Source organism: Chrysoperla carnea (assembly GCF_905475395.1).
Source record: "Chrysoperla carnea chromosome X unlocalized genomic scaffold, inChrCarn1.1 SUPER_X_unloc_169, whole genome shotgun sequence".
In the NCBI taxonomy this organism is placed as follows: Eukaryota; Metazoa; Arthropoda; class Insecta; order Neuroptera; family Chrysopidae; genus Chrysoperla; species Chrysoperla carnea.
Window position 1 is genome coordinate 1 of NW_025408121.1, and position 12804 is coordinate 12804.

A 12804-nucleotide genomic window follows, 5' to 3' on the forward strand; every position below is an offset into this window, starting at 1 on the left:
CTTTCTATTGAAAATGTTATTTTAAACTAGATGGCCAAGTGAACTTCGTTACACAAACAATATATGACGTATTCGTTATTTAAATAATCAGTATCCTTTGATATTATATCAATACGTTACTCTCTTCTTTTGATACATATTAATAAAATTTCAATTTATAAGATTTTATGTCAATTATATAAATAATATTATAAATTTTCTAAATACATAAGTTAAGTAACAAAAAATTTGAATAACAAGATAAATTTATATATTATGTTTTAATACTCGATACTATAATATATCGCATCCGTTACCAATTATTCGGTATCCTTTGATTTATACACAGAATGAACTAAAAATATATATCAAATTTATTTTATTTATTTATATATTTAATATTATTATTATTATTTTATATTACAAAGTTTCTTAACGAAGCTTACAATGATTTCTCATATCGTACTTAACAAAATTATTTAGATCATATAAAATTTAAATTGTTAAAAAATTTGTATTTGTATATTTATTATTATTATTATTTATTTTTATTAAAATTACATAACATAAAATTAATAATATTTTAATAATTATATAAATTAATTCTTATTTAAAATAATCTTATATTAATCTCAACAAATACTCTAATAATATATTTTGTCATAAATTTTTTTATATTTAAAATAAATATTATAATATATAAATACTTATATCAGTATAAAATTTCTTTATATAATTATGAAAAAATTAATTTAATAGTTAATTATTGATATTAATGCATAAATAAAAGTATTTTCTAATGAAATATATTTTGTCAATGTTCGATTAACACATTTCATAATAATACGTTTTCATTATTGACAAAAAAAGTTTTTCTAAAAATGAAATCTTATACTATAATATATATATTTATATATTAAATTTTTTAATTATTTATATACTAATAATTTATAATAAATCGATATTAAATAAAAAATAAAAATATATACTTTTTAAGTTTACCTTAAAAATATTATTGTTTTGTATGATTGAAATAATTAATATTAAACTATGTTTATTAATAATTGTTAATAAAAAAATTAAATATATTTTAATTTATAAAATAAATATTATTATTAAATTTATAATTTATTATTTTATATATTATAGAAATTGAAAAAATAAATCATGTTTACTACGACAGTAAATTAGAAATACTATTTAATTTTTATGTGTTTTCTACATGGTACTTTGACTTACATAGGGACTTATATTATTGTGAATAATGATATAATTGAAAACCTTTATTTTTTATTTGATAGAATTATTATATTTTATCATTTAAATATTTATAATAAATACATTATTTTTATAAAGTAAAAAAATATGGCCGAAGAAAATTCTACAGCTGTTGCAGCAACTGCGGTTACTGCTGCTTCTACAACAAACAAAAAAAGCAACAGCTTCTGGTGCTAAACGTACAAAACAACATTCAAAACCAACACATCCACGTACATCAGAAATGGTTGTTAACGCAATTAAAAATTTAAAAGAACGTGGTGGTTCATCATTACAAGCAATTAAAAAATATTTAGCTGCAAATTATAAAGTGGATTCTGATAAAATTTCACCATTTATTAAAAAATATTTAAAAGCTGCTGTAACTGAGGGAGCCTTGGTACAAACTAAAGGTAAAGGTGCATCTGGTTCATTCAAATTGGCTGCTTCCGCTTCATCTAATTCTTCAGCTAAATCAAAAGTATCCAAAAAAGAAAGTGGAGCAAAAGGTTCAGCAAAGAGTGCTAAAAGTAAACGGGCACCAAAAGAAAAGAAAGCCACAACTACATCATTGGCAGCCAAAAAGCCTAAAGCAAAAAAAGCGACTCCATCATCATCAACTGCTGCTAAAAAAGTTACTGCAAAATCATCAGCGGCATCAAAAAAAGCACCAGTTAAAGCAAAACCAGCAAAAAGTACAAAATCCGCTGCCAAAAGTAGCCCTGCTCGTAAACCGAAAGCACCAAAAGCTAAGAAAGCTTCTGTTGCCAAATCATCTCCTACAAAAATTAAAAAAGCAGCACCAAAAAAGAAATGATCTGTTACTTTAATAATATATTGAAATATTTCATTATTTTTGCTAAAAAATGAAAATAACATAGGCCTTAATACAGGCCACAAATTAATATTTGATAAGAGTAAATTATTTTTTGTATAAATATTTTATAAAATAATAGTTAAGAAACATTTGCCACAGTCAGTACCACGGATGGGTGGCCACTTGAGAATACTGTGTGCGGTTGCATTTTTATTTAAAATATATGGTATAATAAATAAGTATATATTTAAATTGATTACTTCATTGAAAATTTTAATAATATACTTTAATATTAATGATATTTATGAAAAATATATATTTGTAAAAATTTTCATTTATTACTGGCAACAGCCATACCACGTTGAAAACACCGGTTCTCGTCCGATCACCGAAGTTAAGCAACATTGGGCACAGTCAGTACTTGGATGGGTGACCGCTTGGGAACACTGTGTGCGGTTGCCTTTTTATATTAAAAATATAAATTATTTTTCTTCTTTTCTTTTTTTTTACACACCATATATAAATATATGTTATTTAGAAATGTAAACCTTTTATATTATTCGTCAACAAATAAATATTATTTTTTGTATAAAATTTTATTGCATTTATAACTCATATCATGGTTACTTTAAAGCGAGAAGTTTTTTTAATATTTCAAATGAATATAAAATAATATAAATTTTATGAAATTTATTTATTTTTAGAAATAGCAATCGCTTATAATTATAACAAAATTTTAATAATGTTTAATTTTATTTCAATAATTTATATATATATATATATATATATATTTTTTAATAAAAATAATATACTCTTATTTAATAATATATGTTGGTCCTATATATAGGACCGAAAATATTTCTTATTTGTTTTTTTTTTTTTTAAATTGTCATTTAAAACGCTTATGCACGTTCTCCACGAATACGTCTTGCCAATTGTATATCCTTAGGCATAATTGTAACACGCTTTGCATGAATTGCGCATAAATTGGTATCTTCAAATAAACCTACTAAATAGGCTTCACTAGCTTCTTGTAATGCCATAACAGCTGAACTTTGGAAACGTAAATCGGTTTTAAAATCTTGTGCAATTTCACGTACTAAACGTTGGAATGGTAATTTACGAATTAACAATTCAGTACTTTTTTGATAACGACGAATTTCTCGTAAAGCTACTGTACCAGGACGATATCTGTGTGGTTTTTTTACTCCACCAGTTGCTGGTGCACTTTTACGTGCAGCTTTCGTTGCTAATTGTTTTCTTGGTGCTTTACCACCAGTTGATTTACGTGCAGTTTGCTTGGTTCTAGCCATTTTCAAATAATAATGTTTTTTACAAAAAAACACACAATTTTAAAAATTATATTCGACAATTTGATACTACAAAGTCAAATGTTTAAATGCGAAATAAATGTGTTGTATTTATATTTATATGAAATTTCAAAATTTTTGTTGTCATATCCTATTGGATAGCTATCAGAGTATGGACTAATCAAATTGTATAGGCGTGGCTTAAAAAATCTTTAATGCTTTATATAAAAAGGCACAATTGTACCGGCGCTCACATACATTACAATACTTGTGAGGTTAACACACGTGTTATCCGTTCGTTAAAATATTGTAAATAATTTTTTATTAAAATGACTGGCAGAGGAAAAGGTGGAAAGGGTCTTGGAAAAGGGGGTGCAAAACGTCATAGAAAAGTTTTGCGTGATAATATCCAAGGTATTACAAAACCTGCAATTCGTCGTTTAGCACGACGAGGTGGAGTAAAACGTATCTCTGGTTTAATTTATGAAGAAACACGTGGTGTACTTAAAGTATTCCTTGAAAATGTTATTCGGGATGCTGTTACATATACTGAACACGCAAAACGTAAAACAGTTACAGCTATGGATGTTGTATATGCATTAAAACGACAAGGTCGTACTTTGTATGGTTTTGGAGGTTAAGAAAATATAATAATTTACTTAAAATATTTAGTAAATTTATTAAAGAATATTTAATACATCCGATAAATTTAAACAGGCTTTCCTTTTTGGGAAGCCACTAATTTTATTTATATAAGAGTAAATAAATTTGTTAATAAATATAACATATTATATAATTTGTTTACAACAAATTATTTTGTTTATAACATACATTACCAAATATTTTTATTTATTTTTTTTTTTTTTATTGTAATATATCTGCAATAATAAATTATAATTTGTATATTATCTATTTTATTTTACAATAACTTATTGAATTTTTGAAAAAATTTTATTATAAATTAATATACTATTATATTTTTTATATATACAAGTTAAGAGTAACAAGTATCGATAGGAGATTATCGAATTTATAACTAATAAAACATTTCGCCTTAATCAAAGAAAATAAAGATTTTGCTATACCATTTTTTATACTTTCAATAAATAATTTATTATTAAATTTTTATTATTTCATTTATTTTTTAAAATTATTAAAAATATTTTTCTAATAATTATAAGCGTACATAAACAAGTAGTAAATGTAAAATGAAAATAATAAAGGTAATGTAATGCATTTGCATTACACTGATTTACGATATATATTCCGCGATATCCTTTATTATATTTAAAATTAATAATATTGATATACTAATAATAGATATATTCAAGCTATTAATATATAAAATTTTATATTAAATATGATATTAATAATTGTTTATTTTATTTTTTTGTATATATAAAAATAATTTACTCTTATTTAAAAAATTTGATGGCTCTCTTAAAAAGAGAGCCGTTTTTATATGTTGATGTATTTTTATGTTATCAATTAAATAATATTTTCGATTTATTTATTTTGAACTTGTATATTTTGTAACAGCTTTAGTACCTTCACTAACAGCGTGCTTTGCCAATTCACCAGGTAATAATAATCGAACTGCGGTTTGAATTTCCCGACTTGTGATTGTTGAACGTTTATTATAATGTGCTAAACGTGATGCTTCAGCAGCAATACGTTCAAAAATATCATTAACAAAACTGTTCATGATACTCATAGCTTTACTAGAGATACCAGTATCAGGATGCACTTGTTTTAATACTTTGTAAATGTAAATTGCATATGATTCCTTGCGCTTCCTCTTCTTTTTCTTATCACTCTTTGATATATTTTTTTGAGCTTTGCCAGCTTTTTTTGCTGCTTTTCCACTTGTTTTTGGTGGCATTGTTACAAACAATTAATATACACAGATAGTTACAGAACACCAGTCAGTATATGTATGAGCGTGTCGTGTATACAACTAGCGTATTATATACGCGAAGATGGATATAACAATAAAAATGAATACTACTCTCTGATTGGCTAAAAATAATACTATAAGGTGATTGGTTTATTTTTAAAGTTTTATATTTTATAAATATTATAAATTAAAATACCCAAATAACATTTTAAACATTTATGTTACAATCCCCGTAACGTACACATCTGTGTGATTATATTTACAAAAAAAAATATTAATTAAATAAATTTATTCGCTATGTCTGGACGAGGTAAAGGTGGTAAAGTAAAGGGAAAGGCAAAGTCAAGATCAAGCCGAGCAGGATTACAATTTCCTGTTGGAAGAATTCACAGATTATTACGAAAAGGAAATTATGCTGAACGAGTAGGTGCTGGTGCCCCAGTATATTTGGCTGCTGTTATGGAATATTTGGCTGCAGAAGTTCTCGAGTTAGCTGGTAATGCTGCCCGTGATAACAAAAAAACACGTATCATTCCACGTCATTTACAATTGGCAATTCGTAATGATGAAGAATTAAATAAATTATTATCTGGTGTAACAATTGCTCAAGGTGGTGTATTACCAAACATTCAAGCAGTGTTATTACCAAAGAAAACTGAAAAGAAAGCATAAATTAAAAACATTGCATTAATTTTTATAATAATAATACATCGATCATAGGCCTTTTAATAAAAGGCCACAAATTTATTTAAAATAAGAGTAAAAATTATTTTTATAAATAATATATTATAATATTTTTTTAAAGAATCAATTTAAATAATTATAAATTAATGATTCTTTTTTTTTTTTTCTTTTTTTATATGTTATTATGGAAATAATTCATCATATTATGATGACATTTAGGTAACATATTATAAGAATATTCATAAAATATTATCAAAATAATATTGTATTATGATGATATTTAGACAAAATATTATAAGAATATACACAAAATATTATCAAAATAATATCATTAGATAACAAAACTGTTCATGATACTCATACCTTTACTAGAGATAAAAGTATCAGGATGCACTTGTATTAATACATATTATCACAACATCACAAAATATTTTTTAAAAGGAAAAATTTTTTTAAAATTATTATAAAATTTGATTGAATTAAATTTCAATTTATTTTTTTAATAATTAAAGAAAAAAAAAAAACAAAGCATATAAACTTTCTATTGAAAATGTTATTTTAAACTAGATGGCCAAGTGAACTTCGTTACACAAACAATATATGACGTATTCGTTATTTAAATAATCAGTATCCTTTGATATTATATCAATACGTTACTCTCTTCTTTTGATACATATTAATAAAATTTCAATTTATAAGATTTTATGTCAATTATATAAATAATATTATAAATTTTCTAAATACATAAGTTAAGTAACAAAAAATTTGAATAACAAGATAAATTTATATATTATGTTTTAATACTCGATACTATAATATATCGCATCCGTTACCAATTATTCGGTATCCTTTGATTTATACACAGAATGAACTAAAAATATATATCAAATTTATTTTATTTATTTATATATTTAATATTATTATTATTATTTTATATTACAAAGTTTCTTAACGAAGCTTACAATGATTTCTCATATCGTACTTAACAAAATTATTTAGATCATATAAAATTTAAATTGTTAAAAAATTTGTATATTTATTATTATTATTATTTATTTTTATTAAAATTACATAACATAAAATTAATAATATTTTAATAATTATATAAATTAATTCTTATTTAAAATAATCTTATATTAATCTCAACAAATACTCTAATAATATATTTTGTCATAAATTTTTTTATATTTAAAATAAATATTATAATATATAAATACTTATATCAGTATAAAATTTCTTTATATAATTATGAAAAAATTAATTTAATAGTTAATTATTGATATTAATGCATAAATAAAAGTATTTTCTAATGAAATATATTTTGTCAATGTTCGATTAACACATTTCATAATAATACGTTTTCATTATTGACAAAAAAAGTTTTTCTAAAAATGAAATCTTATACTATAATATATATATTTATATATTAAATTTTTTAATTATTTATATACTAATAATTTATAATAAATCGATATTAAATAAAAAATAAAAATATATACTTTTTAAGTTTACCTTAAAAATATTATTGTTTTGTATGATTGAAATAATTAATATTAAACTATGTTTATTAATAATTGTTAATAAAAAAATTAAATATATTTTAATTTATAAAATAAATATTATTATTAAATTTATAATTTATTATTTTATATATTATAGAAATTGAAAAAATAAATCATGTTTACTACGACAGTAAATTAGAAATACTATTTAATTTTTATGTGTTTTCTACATGGTACTTTGACTTACATAGGGACTTATATTATTGTGAATAATGATATAATTGAAAACCTTTATTTTTTATTTGATAGAATTATTATATTTTATCATTTAAATATTTATAATAAATACATTATTTTTATAAAGTAAAAAAATATGGCCGAAGAAAATTCTACAGCTGTTGCAGCAACTGCGGTTACTGCTGCTTCTACAACACCAACAAAAAAAGCAACAGCTTCTGGTGCTAAACGTACAAAACAACATTCAAAACCAACACATCCACGTACATCAGAAATGGTTGTTAACGCAATTAAAAATTTAAAAGAACGTGGTGGTTCATCATTACAAGCAATTAAAAAATATTTAGCTGCAAATTATAAAGTGGATTCTGATAAAATTTCACCATTTATTAAAAAATATTTAAAAGCTGCTGTAACTGAGGGAGCCTTGGTACAAACTAAAGGTAAAGGTGCATCTGGTTCATTCAAATTGGCTGCTTCCGCTTCATCTAATTCTTCAGCTAAATCAAAAGTATCCAAAAAAGAAAGTGGAGCAAAAGGTTCAGCAAAGAGTGCTAAAAGTAAACGGGCACCAAAAGAAAAGAAAGCCACAACTACATCATTGGCAGCCAAAAAGCCTAAAGCAAAAAAAGCGACTCCATCATCATCAACTGCTGCTAAAAAAGTTACTGCAAAATCATCAGCGGCATCAAAAAAAGCACCAGTTAAAGCAAAACCAGCAAAAAGTACAAAATCCGCTGCCAAAAGTAGCCCTGCTCGTAAACCGAAAGCACCAAAAGCTAAGAAAGCTTCTGTTGCCAAATCATCTCCTACAAAAATTAAAAAAGCAGCACCAAAAAAGAAATGATCTGTTACTTTAATAATATATTGAAATATTTCATTATTTTTGCTAAAAAATGAAAATAACATAGGCCTTAATACAGGCCACAAATTAATATTTGATAAGAGTAAATTATTTTTTGTATAAATATTTTATAAAATAATAGTTAAGAAACATTTGCCACAGTCAGTACCACGGATGGGTGGCCACTTGAGAATACTGTGTGCGGTTGCATTTTTATTTAAAATATATGGTATAATAAATAAGTATATATTTAAATTGATTACTTCATTGAAAATTTTAATAATATACTTTAATATTAATGATATTTATGAAAAATATATATTTGTAAAAATTTTCATTTATTACTGGCAACAGCCATACCACGTTGAAAACACCGGTTCTCGTCCGATCACCGAAGTTAAGCAACATTGGGCACAGTCAGTACTTGGATGGGTGACCGCTTGGGAACACTGTGTGCGGTTGCCTTTTTATATTAAAAATATAAATTATTTTTCTTCTTTTCTTTTTTTTTACACACCATATATAAATATATGTTATTTAGAAATGTAAACCTTTTATATTATTCGTCAACAAATAAATATTATTTTTTGTATAAAATTTTATTGCATTTATAACTCATATCATGGTTACTTTAAAGCGAGAAGTTTTTTTAATATTTCAAATGAATATAAAATAATATAAATTTTATGAAATTTATTTATTTTTAGAAATAGCAATCGCTTATAATTATAACAAAATTTTAATAATGTTTAATTTTATTTCAATAATTTATATATATATATATATATATATTTTTTAATAAAAATAATATACTCTTATTTAATAATATATGTTGGTCCTATATATAGGACCGAAAATATTTCTTATTTGTTTTTTTTTTTTTTAAATTGTCATTTAAAACGCTTATGCACGTTCTCCACGAATACGTCTTGCCAATTGTATATCCTTAGGCATAATTGTAACACGCTTTGCATGAATTGCGCATAAATTGGTATCTTCAAATAAACCTACTAAATAGGCTTCACTAGCTTCTTGTAATGCCATAACAGCTGAACTTTGGAAACGTAAATCGGTTTTAAAATCTTGTGCAATTTCACGTACTAAACGTTGGAATGGTAATTTACGAATTAACAATTCAGTACTTTTTTGATAACGACGAATTTCTCGTAAAGCTACTGTACCAGGACGATATCTGTGTGGTTTTTTTACTCCACCAGTTGCTGGTGCACTTTTACGTGCAGCTTTCGTTGCTAATTGTTTTCTTGGTGCTTTACCACCAGTTGATTTACGTGCAGTTTGCTTGGTTCTAGCCATTTTCAAATAATAATGTTTTTACAAAAAAACACACAATTTTAAAAATTATATTCGACAATTTGATACTACAAAGTCAAATGTTTAAATGCGAAATAAATGTGTTGTATTTATATTTATATGAAATTTCAAAATTTTTGTTGTCATATCCTATTGGATAGCTATCAGAGTATGGACTAATCAAATTGTATAGGCGTGGCTTAAAAAATCTTTAATGCTTTATATAAAAAGGCACAATTGTACCGGCGCTCACATACATTACAATACTTGTGAGGTTAACACACGTGTTATCCGTTCGTTAAAATATTGTAAATAATTTTTTATTAAAATGACTGGCAGAGGAAAAGGTGGAAAGGGTCTTGGAAAAGGGGGTGCAAAACGTCATAGAAAAGTTTTGCGTGATAATATCCAAGGTATTACAAAACCTGCAATTCGTCGTTTAGCACGACGAGGTGGAGTAAAACGTATCTCTGGTTTAATTTATGAAGAAACACGTGGTGTACTTAAAGTATTCCTTGAAAATGTTATTCGGGATGCTGTTACATATACTGAACACGCAAAACGTAAAACAGTTACAGCTATGGATGTTGTATATGCATTAAAACGACAAGGTCGTACTTTGTATGGTTTTGGAGGTTAAGAAAATATAATAATTTACTTAAAATATTTAGTAAATTTATTAAAGAATATTTAATACATCCGATAAATTTAAACAGGCTTTCCTTTTTGGGAAGCCACTAATTTTATTTATATAAGAGTAAATAAATTTGTTAATAAATATAACATATTATATAATTTGTTTACAACAAATTATTTTGTTTATAACATACATTACCAAATATTTTTATTTATTTTTTTTTTTTTTATTGTAATATATCTGCAATAATAAATTATAATTTGTATATTATCTATTTTATTTTACAATAACTTATTGAATTTTTGAAAAAATTTTATTATAAATTAATATACTATTATATTTTTTATATATACAAGTTAAGAGTAACAAGTATCGATAGGAGATTATCGAATTTATAACTAATAAAACATTTCGCCTTAATCAAAGAAAATAAAGATTTTGCTATACCATTTTTTATACTTTCAATAAATAATTTATTATTAAATTTTTATTATTTCATTTATTTTTTAAAATTATTAAAAATATTTTTCTAATAATTATAAGCGTACATAAACAAGTAGTAAATGTAAAATGAAAATAATAAAGGTAATGTAATGCATTTGCATTACACTGATTTACGATATATATTCCGCGATATCCTTTATTATATTTAAAATTAATAATATTGATATACTAATAATAGATATATTCAAGCTATTAATATATAAAATTTTATATTAAATATGATATTAATAATTGTTTATTTTATTTTTTTGTATATATAAAAATAATTTACTCTTATTTAAAAAATTTGATGGCTCTCTTAAAAAGAGAGCCGTTTTTATATGTTGATGTATTTTTATGTTATCAATTAAATAATATTTTCGATTTATTTATTTTGAACTTGTATATTTTGTAACAGCTTTAGTACCTTCACTAACAGCGTGCTTTGCCAATTCACCAGGTAATAATAATCGAACTGCGGTTTGAATTTCCCGACTTGTGATTGTTGAACGTTTATTATAATGTGCTAAACGTGATGCTTCAGCAGCAATACGTTCAAAAATATCATTAACAAAACTGTTCATGATACTCATAGCTTTACTAGAGATACCAGTATCAGGATGCACTTGTTTTAATACTTTGTAAATGTAAATTGCATATGATTCCTTGCGCTTCCTCTTCTTTTTCTTATCACTCTTTGATATATTTTTTTGAGCTTTGCCAGCTTTTTTTGCTGCTTTTCCACTTGTTTTTGGTGGCATTGTTACAAACAATTAATATACACAGATAGTTACAGAACACCAGTCAGTATATGTATGAGCGTGTCGTGTATACAACTAGCGTATTATATACGCGAAGATGGATATAACAATAAAAATGAATACTACTCTCTGATTGGCTAAAAATAATACTATAAGGTGATTGGTTTATTTTTAAAGTTTTATATTTTATAAATATTATAAATTAAAATACCCAAATAACATTTTAAACATTTATGTTACAATCCCCGTAACGTACACATCTGTGTGATTATATTTACAAAAAAAAATATTAATTAAATAAATTTATTCGCTATGTCTGGACGAGGTAAAGGTGGTAAAGTAAAGGGAAAGGCAAAGTCAAGATCAAGCCGAGCAGGATTACAATTTCCTGTTGGAAGAATTCACAGATTATTACGAAAAGGAAATTATGCTGAACGAGTAGGTGCTGGTGCCCCAGTATATTTGGCTGCTGTTATGGAATATTTGGCTGCAGAAGTTCTCGAGTTAGCTGGTAATGCTGCCCGTGATAACAAAAAAACACGTATCATTCCACGTCATTTACAATTGGCAATTCGTAATGATGAAGAATTAAATAAATTATTATCTGGTGTAACAATTGCTCAAGGTGGTGTATTACCAAACATTCAAGCAGTGTTATTACCAAAGAAAACTGAAAAGAAAGCATAAATTAAAAACATTGCATTAATTTTTATAATAATAATACATCGATCATAGGCCTTTTAATAAAAGGCCACAAATTTATTTAAAATAAGAGTAAAAATTATTTTTATAAATAATATATTATAATATTTTTTTAAAGAATCAATTTAAATAATTATAAATTAATGATTCTTTTTTTTTTTTTCTTTTTTTATATGTTATTATGGAAATAATTCATCATATTATGATGACATTTAGGTAACATATTATAAGAATATTTATAAAATATTATCAAAATAATATTGTATTATGATGATATTTAGACAAAATATTATAAGAATATACACAAAATATTATCAAAATAATATCATTAGATAACAAAACTGTTCATGATACTCATACCTTTACTAGAGATAAAAGTATCA

General features: G+C 24.2%; 2 non-coding genes across 2 annotated transcripts; both read left to right on the top strand.

Moving 5' to 3' along the window:
• The first annotated feature begins 2396 nt into the window (after positions 1-2396).
• Positions 2397-2515, top strand: LOC123303967. The gene has a single exon (XR_006536031.1). It is a non-coding gene; the product is annotated as a 5S ribosomal RNA (ribosomal RNA).
• A 6358-nt stretch (positions 2516-8873) lies between these two features.
• Positions 8874-8992, top strand: LOC123303968. The gene has a single exon (XR_006536032.1). It is a non-coding gene; the product is annotated as a 5S ribosomal RNA (ribosomal RNA).
• The last annotated feature ends 3812 nt before the right edge of the window (positions 8993-12804 follow it).